General features: G+C 64.6%; 1 protein-coding gene across 2 annotated transcripts in view; it reads left to right on the forward strand.

Moving 5' to 3' along the window:
* The window catches only part of ZBTB7B (zinc finger and BTB domain containing 7B), a 16,143-nt gene that overhangs the window by 1,671 nt on the left and 7,576 nt on the right, over positions 1 to 6,896 (forward strand). The window contains exon 1 of one of the 2 annotated variants that reach the window (XM_040635737.1): positions 153 to 351. The exons of the other annotated variant lie outside the window; for it this stretch is intronic. The gene's annotated coding sequence lies outside the window, so the exon portion shown is untranslated. Of the gene's footprint in view, positions 1 to 152; positions 352 to 6,896 lie in introns of those variants that run through there. 2 annotated transcript variants of the gene reach the window in all.

Below are 6,896 nucleotides of genomic sequence, written 5' to 3' on the forward strand. Positions count from 1 at the left end.
GGGGGGGGAGTTTGGGGGGTGGCAGGGGGCGGGGGGAGGGAGGGGAGGGATGGGGGGAAAGCCAGCGGGAGGACAGGTGAGACAGCAGGACAGGTGAGGCGGGCCCTGAGGGGGGGGCGGGTGGGAGCCAGGTGAATGTACGGTTCTCGGCGGCCGAGGGGGGGGCGGGCGGCAGGAGGAGGCCGAGGGCTGCGGAGGAGGAGCCCCCCAGCAGAGAGCAGCGAGCGACTGACCGCGGCCTTCTGACCAGGACCGGAGCAGGGCCCCAAGCCCCCGGGCCCTGCGGGGGACGCGCTTGTCTCCACACCCTGTGCTTCAGCAGTTCCGGCCGGCGGACCCAAAGGCGGAGAGGTGAGTGTACCCTACTTTTGTCTCCGGCTCGGGGTCCCCCAGACGCGAGACTACTGCAGTGTCCTTCGTCTGTCCTGTAAGTGGGACCCCCCCCCACGCGCGCACACACACGCATGCAGACCAGACTCCCACCACTCCCCTTCCCTGTGCCTTCCCGGAACCCCGGATCTTTGGAATTGATTTTCACTGCGAGGAAAGGTGGGCGGAGGGTCCCCAGAAACTTTCTCTGCACTTCTGGGATCAGACAGACCGGCTGCTCCGGGATGGAGAGAGGGTGAGGCGGCGCCGAGCGCTCCCCCAGTCTCCTCCGTGACTTGCGGGGAGACCCCCGACCCGCCCGAGCTGAGGGAATGGAAACGCTGACGGACTCTAACTAGGACAAGGCGCCCCCCCCGCGCCCCCTGGCGCGGTGGGCTGGACCCGGGCCAGTGGCACTGGGGGCGGGGGGAGCGCAGGAGGAGCCGCGGCTGGGGGGAAAGTTACCGGCTGGACTATTCGGTTTCCTGCGCCTCCGGAGCCGCGCTCTCTCTCCAGTAGTGGGGCTCGGCGACAACCTCCGAGCGACACAGATCGACCCCTCAGTCCCAGTCCCTTCCTTCAGGCGCCGGTCCCGCCGCCACCCTTCCCAGGCCGGCTCGTGCCCCCAGAACCCGAGAGCGAGGGCGGGTGACCGGGAGGAGTTCTGCCCCCACCCGTCCCCCCGCTGGCGCGCGCGCACCTGCCCCTCCACAGAGTGGGGGTCGCTACTGTGTAGTCGTGGAAGCTACTGGGAGCGCCGCTGGCAGAGGGCTGCCATTCAAAGGGGTGGGGGGCGCTGCTTTCCATTCCCAGCTTTCGCTCTCTCCTCCCACCCCACCCCAAGTAAGAGAGCGACGTGTCCCGGCCAGAGCGAGGGGGGGGGACGGGAGTGGGGGGGCGGCGTGGGCAGCGGGTTGTGCCCGGACACGTGCCTGCCCAGGCGCCCCGGCCCTGCTGGTGTTTGGAGAGAGGGCGGGTCCCCTGCCCCCCGCCCCGCACAACCCCCACGTATCAAAGGGCGGCTGAGACGTGGTGAGACCTCGGGGCGCCCTGGGGGGGGCGGGGAGCCTGGGTCCGGAGCAGGGGAGGGGCAGAGGCGCGGGTGCTAGCTGACCCACAGGAAACGAGCGCTGCTGACCTAGTTTGGGACACCGGAAGTGGGTGCTGAGGAGAGGGGGAGACCAGCAGGCTGTCCTGGCTTCCGGGCCAGGTGGAGGGCGTTCTTGAACTGACCCCCGCCTGAGCGCCTTGCAGACCCCTAGCTGCAGCTGAGAACGGGAGTGAGTCAGCGCAGCCGTTCCCCTTCCCCCAGCTTATTCCCAGAGGACGGAGGCAGTTCAGCGGGGGCTGGGGGAGCCAGACTGAGCGGTGAAGGGTTAAACCAGGATGGGGACTCTCTGTTCCCAGAGGGTACGTGTGTGTGGGGGGTGAGGCCTGGAGGATTATGGGGTTGCCTCCTGCTCCCCCCCCCACACACCAACTGGTTTGGTCACCCCTGTACCTGCCTGGCACTGCTGGCATAGCTGGCATGGAGTGGGCATCAGGTTGGGAGGGGAGAGTGGGCACAAGGAGTGTTGTGCAGGGCTGGAGAGGGACGTATTTGTGACTGAGTTTGGGTGGCAGTTACTGCTTCTCATCAGTGGTGACTGGGGAGAAGGGCAGGGGGCTCCCCCTGGAGCAGCTGATGAAACAAGAAGAAATCTCTGTCAGTGCCTCCTGTCCCTGGCCCCCGGGACCCCAGCTCCCCCAGCGTGCCTCCGTTACGTGGTTGCTGCAGGCATGATGCAGCGTGCTGGCACCCCCAGACACTGTCCCCTCCCTTGGGTACCACATCCCCCAGCCTTAGCACAGGGGTCAGAAAGGGGTCACTGTCACCGGAAAGGGGCTCTAGGGAAGGAAGAAGGCAGTGCCCACCAGGTTCAGGTGTCAGGGACAGAGGCCTGTTCTAATAGGGCACTCTCATCACTACGCAGCTCTGGCTGATATGGACCCCAGTGTCTGGGAGACAGGTGTTGACCTCTTCCCCCTTCCCCATGGTGCCCCCTGGCACCCAGGGCCCCCAGCTCCTCCTTGGCTTAGTGCCCGCCCTGGGAGGGCGCGGCGGGCAGCGGGGGCTGGGCTAACAATGCACCATCGGGCCCTTTGTGTGCTTGCACTTGGCACCCTGGGGAGGGTGGGGGAGGGGGCCCAGCGGGCATGGGGGGCGGAGCGCCTCTGGGGTGGGGACATTGAAGGCTGGGGGAGAGAAGCAGAGAATGAAAGCAGGTGGGGAGGAAAGGGAAGTAGGTCAGATAGGGTGCTGGCCCCCCATTCCAAGCCAAGGCTGAGAGAACCAACCCCTGATCGTAAGGCCTCCCAGATGGCACCACGCTGCCTGGGGCACTGCCTAGGATCGGTCATTTGGGGTCAGAAGTCACTGCCCAGGGGACTGCTCACATGGAGGAAGCCTGGCCTGGTACTGCCCCCTTCTTGGTGGCTAAGAGACCCAGTTCTGGTCCAAGGCCAAGGCCCTAAGATGGGTAGTAAATGGGCTCCAGGCAGGGCACTGCCCTCTGATAGGAGCCTCTGGACCTGCTTCGGGGCTTCCTGCCTCCAGCCTGCTTGGTTCCATGACCTTCTGAGAGTTAAGACTGACCTGCCACCAGGCCTTGGGCTGTTTTGGCCTAGGGCTGAAGAGGAGAGTGGGGGTAGGAAGGTGGGGACAGGAGACGGATAGGACCCTGGCATGGGGTGTGCCCGCTCTAGCCTCTTCCCCCTCCTTCTGCTGAGTAAACTCGTGAGTAAACTTGACGTTTTGCCCGGACAGTTTGAAGTTGCCTTGCTGCCCCCCCACCCCCAGTCCTGCCAACACACAGACGGCCAAGCGCCAAGGCGGGCCTGGGGGACTGGGGGGAAGGGGTGAGAGCTACTGTTGTCCACTATCAAGGGCTTTGGAGGGGCAAGGAAGGCTCCCCCCAACCCACCCACCCAGTGCACTCAGGTCTTGGCAAGAGTCTTAGCCGGGGCCTGTAAGCATCTGTCTCAGAGCCTTGGGGAGCCCAGAGAAAGTGGCCTCGAAACAGAGCCTCTGCCCACTTCTGACCTCCACCCCCACTAAGGAAAGGCACCCAGCTGCCATCTGGCCCCCTGAGTTGCCGCCTCTGACGCTCACAGGCTGCCTGGCCCAGAGGGAAAGCTACCTTTAGCAAATGCCGCAGGCAGACCAAAGAGGGCTGCCTCTTCACTGCACCCTTTAGTTGAGGTGGGTGGGAGGCTGGTGGCCTTGGCAACTGAGCCCTCTCTTCACTGCCCCCCCCCCACCATGGAAGGTCGCATCCTCATTTGCCAGCACAATTCCTTCAACTCACACCTGGGCCTAACCCCACACATACCTCCCTCCACCACACTCCCCATGAGGCCTGGCCCCGACCTCCCCCAACCTCTACCTCTGCCTGCTAGCATCCCAGAACCAAGTCGGTCTTCAGAGCTCTCCAGCCAGCAAATACCTGTGCCGGGTCCAGGGGTGGGGGTGCCCCAGGCCAAAGAGGGCTTGTGGCAGGCAAATGGAGCCAGTGACCCCAGTGAACACACCAGTTTGCTACCAGTTGGCATCCCTAATTCCTCTTATGCCTTCCCAGTCCCTGCCAGGCTTCGGAGTGAGGCTCCACCAGGCCTTTGCTTTCGACCTCATGTTTCTCTGGCTTCAGTTTCCTTCCTGTTTCCACCCCCCCCCAACTCCTCCCCACCCATATGCCCCTTTCAACAGACATCCTCTCCTCCTTCCTTCCTCCTTTCCTCCCCTTTGCCTGGGAGAAGGGGTCCTCTCCCCCTGCACCATGGACCTCCTAGCCTTTAACCTCCTCCACGAAGGAGATTTCTGACCAAGTCTGGTCTGCCCTCCGTCCACTCCCATCAGCAAGGCTCTGGGGAAGAGAACACAGGACTTCTCTTGGGAACTACAGCTCCCAAGGTACATGCAGAACAATTGTGGTGCATAGTGGGAGTTGTAGGCCTTGCCCTCTCAATTTGGTGAAGTCTGGAAATGTTGCCAGATGGGAGTAAAAGCCAGGACTGGGATGAATTGGAACATGGGTACCCTCTGCATCCCCCCCGCCCCCGCCACCTTGTTCTCACCATCCTGTGCCCACGTGACACCAAGGACCCGTGATTAACCTCCCTCTCCTCTGGGACGTACTACCGTTCTTACCTTGGAGCCCCACCCAAGAAATGCCCCCACCCTGCCCTGCTGCCCCTGGCAGGGATGAAATGGAGGGGCCCCATGAACCCCTTCCCTGCCCCCTGCCCTCCAGGCTGGTTCCCTGCCTTTATGGGGATCAAAGGGCAGAGAGCAGCCCCACCCCACTCCCTTGCAGGCTGTGGGCACCAGGGCTCTCAGGAATTGCGGGGACTTTGGTGCCCAAGCAAATGCTTAGGCAGAGGGAATCCTGGGAGGCTGGCACCCACCTTGGGGAACGGAGCTTTCCGTAAGTGCTCACCGGGCTGTCCCTAGTCTCCTGGGCTCTCCGTGGAGGCCCTGACTTGTGTGCTGCCTCTTGAGGAGACGGCTCAAGAACAGGGTCTTGGGCCTTATCTGTAGGACCTAGGGGACTGGACCCGCCTGACTGGCACCAAGGCACAGGGGTGACCCTCCCCCACCCAGGCCCACAGTTGGCATGGGGCGCTGGTAGCAGGGGGGCAGGAGGGAGAGGAGGGCAGGACTGCCAGCATCCTGGTGGGTAGGTGCCAACCGGGCCGGGAGCTGGTGAGGGGCAGCAGGCCAGCGGCGTTGAGCCAGCAGCTGTTGGGGGGAAAGAGGAGGGGATGTTTTAGGGGGCATTTCGGTGGTCCTCCCCAACCCAGGAGGACTTGGATTGGCCCAGTGTCTACAGAACATTAGGGCACCCCTTATTCCAGGAATAAGAGACCCTAGAAGTTGCTTAAGTGGAACTTTGTGGCCCACCCATCTCTGGGCTCCGAGCCCTCCTGAGTTGCCCCTCAGGCCCAGGCGGGTCCCACCCAACCGGCCAGGGTGGCAGCGGCTTGCGCAAGGGGTGGGGCTAGGCGCTTCCCAGCAGATGCCCCCTCCTGGCTCCTTCCTCTTTCGGTGCCCACAGCTCCCCTCATCTGTCCACCCCCCTCAGGCCAGCTCCGTCCCCCTGATCCCCCTGGCCATTGGGGGCTGGCACAAGGGCTGCCCCCTGGCCTGGTTGGCAGGGGCTGGCGCCCGGTGAGTGGGTTTGGGGTGAGGCATGGGGAGGGCGGGGTGCTGCCTTGCCCAGCCCCTGAGGGCCCCAGCCCAGTACAGGGTGGGGAGAATTCGGTCAGCTCCCAGGGGTCTGAGGGGCCTACTGGGGTCTGGAGGGCCTCCCTGTGGCCCCCTATGGTGCCACATGCCCCGAGGGGCTGGGACCTGGGCACCTGTCACCCCTGGCACTGACTGTCCAGGGTTCCCCTCCTCCCTCTTCTGGCCACTGCCGCCTCCTGTCCCCTCCCCTCCCTTCTTCCTTCTCCTGGTCCCACCTCCAGCAGCCTCTCCCGTGGCTCCTCCTCACCTCTGTCCTCCTGGACTGTCCCAGCTCCTACCTTGCCTACACTCACCTTTTTCCCCTTTCAGGACTGAGTAAGGACGAGCGGGGGTGGGTACAGCTGGGGCTTCGGGCACCGAAGGCAGAGACTTTAGGCCCTCTCCCACGCTGCCAGCCCTCTGGTAACCCCTCCCTCCAAGCTGGGGGGAGGGGGGACAGCACCCAGAGGGTTAAGACTGTAGGGGGGAGGGGCTGGGCCAGGTCGTGGGCGGCCCCTTTGAAGGAGGGAGCTGGAGCGGGGAACAGCCACCCCACCTCCCCCCCCCAGCCCGGCCCTCCCCCACCCCTCCCAACCTGCTCCCCCCAGGGGCCAAGAGGAGTTGCCGGCAAGGCCCCTCAGCGTTCAGGTGAGTAGGCCCTGCTCTGGCTTGGGAGATCAGGCCCCAGGGGAGGCTTGGAGGCCTAGAATTGGCCAAGGGTCAGAGAGGGACTGAAAAACAGGCTAGGAAGAGTGTGTCCAAGCTTCTCCGGAAAGGTTGAGGGAGCTGAGGGTCTGAGGAGCTGAAGTGTGGGGAAGCTTCAGCACTCAGGGGCCCCAGGAGGACAGGGCAGCAGAAGGGGCCTACAGGAGCCGAAGGATTGCTGGGCCAGGACAGGAGGTTGGACAGGCTGGCAGGGAGCCGGGCTCCGGGGATCGGGCTGGGGTGTCCTCTGGGGCTGGGGGGCTCAGGTTTCTGCCCGCGGCTTGGCGGGTGTGGGGTTACCAGCCGGCTCTGTTACCCAGCCCGAGACGCTAGGCTGGGGGGAGGGGGTGGGCCCAGGGCAGACCCTGGCACCTTGTGCCGTCTCCTCAGGCCCTAAGGGGAGCTGGCATTGCCCAGGCAGATCCCGCTGGGAACCCTGATGGCCAGGGTCTGTCCAGGTGCACAGTTGCCTGGCCCAGGGTGGGTACCCTCTGGGGAAAGCCCAGCACCTCCAGGGCTGGAAATTCTGACGGGCAGAGAGGCCTAGGTTGTCCCCCCC

The sequence above is a fragment of the Ursus maritimus genome, unplaced genomic scaffold (genome assembly GCF_017311325.1).
Source record: "Ursus maritimus isolate PB19 unplaced genomic scaffold, ASM1731132v1 scaffold_2, whole genome shotgun sequence".
Lineage (NCBI taxonomy): Eukaryota > Metazoa > Chordata > Mammalia > Carnivora > Ursidae > Ursus > Ursus maritimus.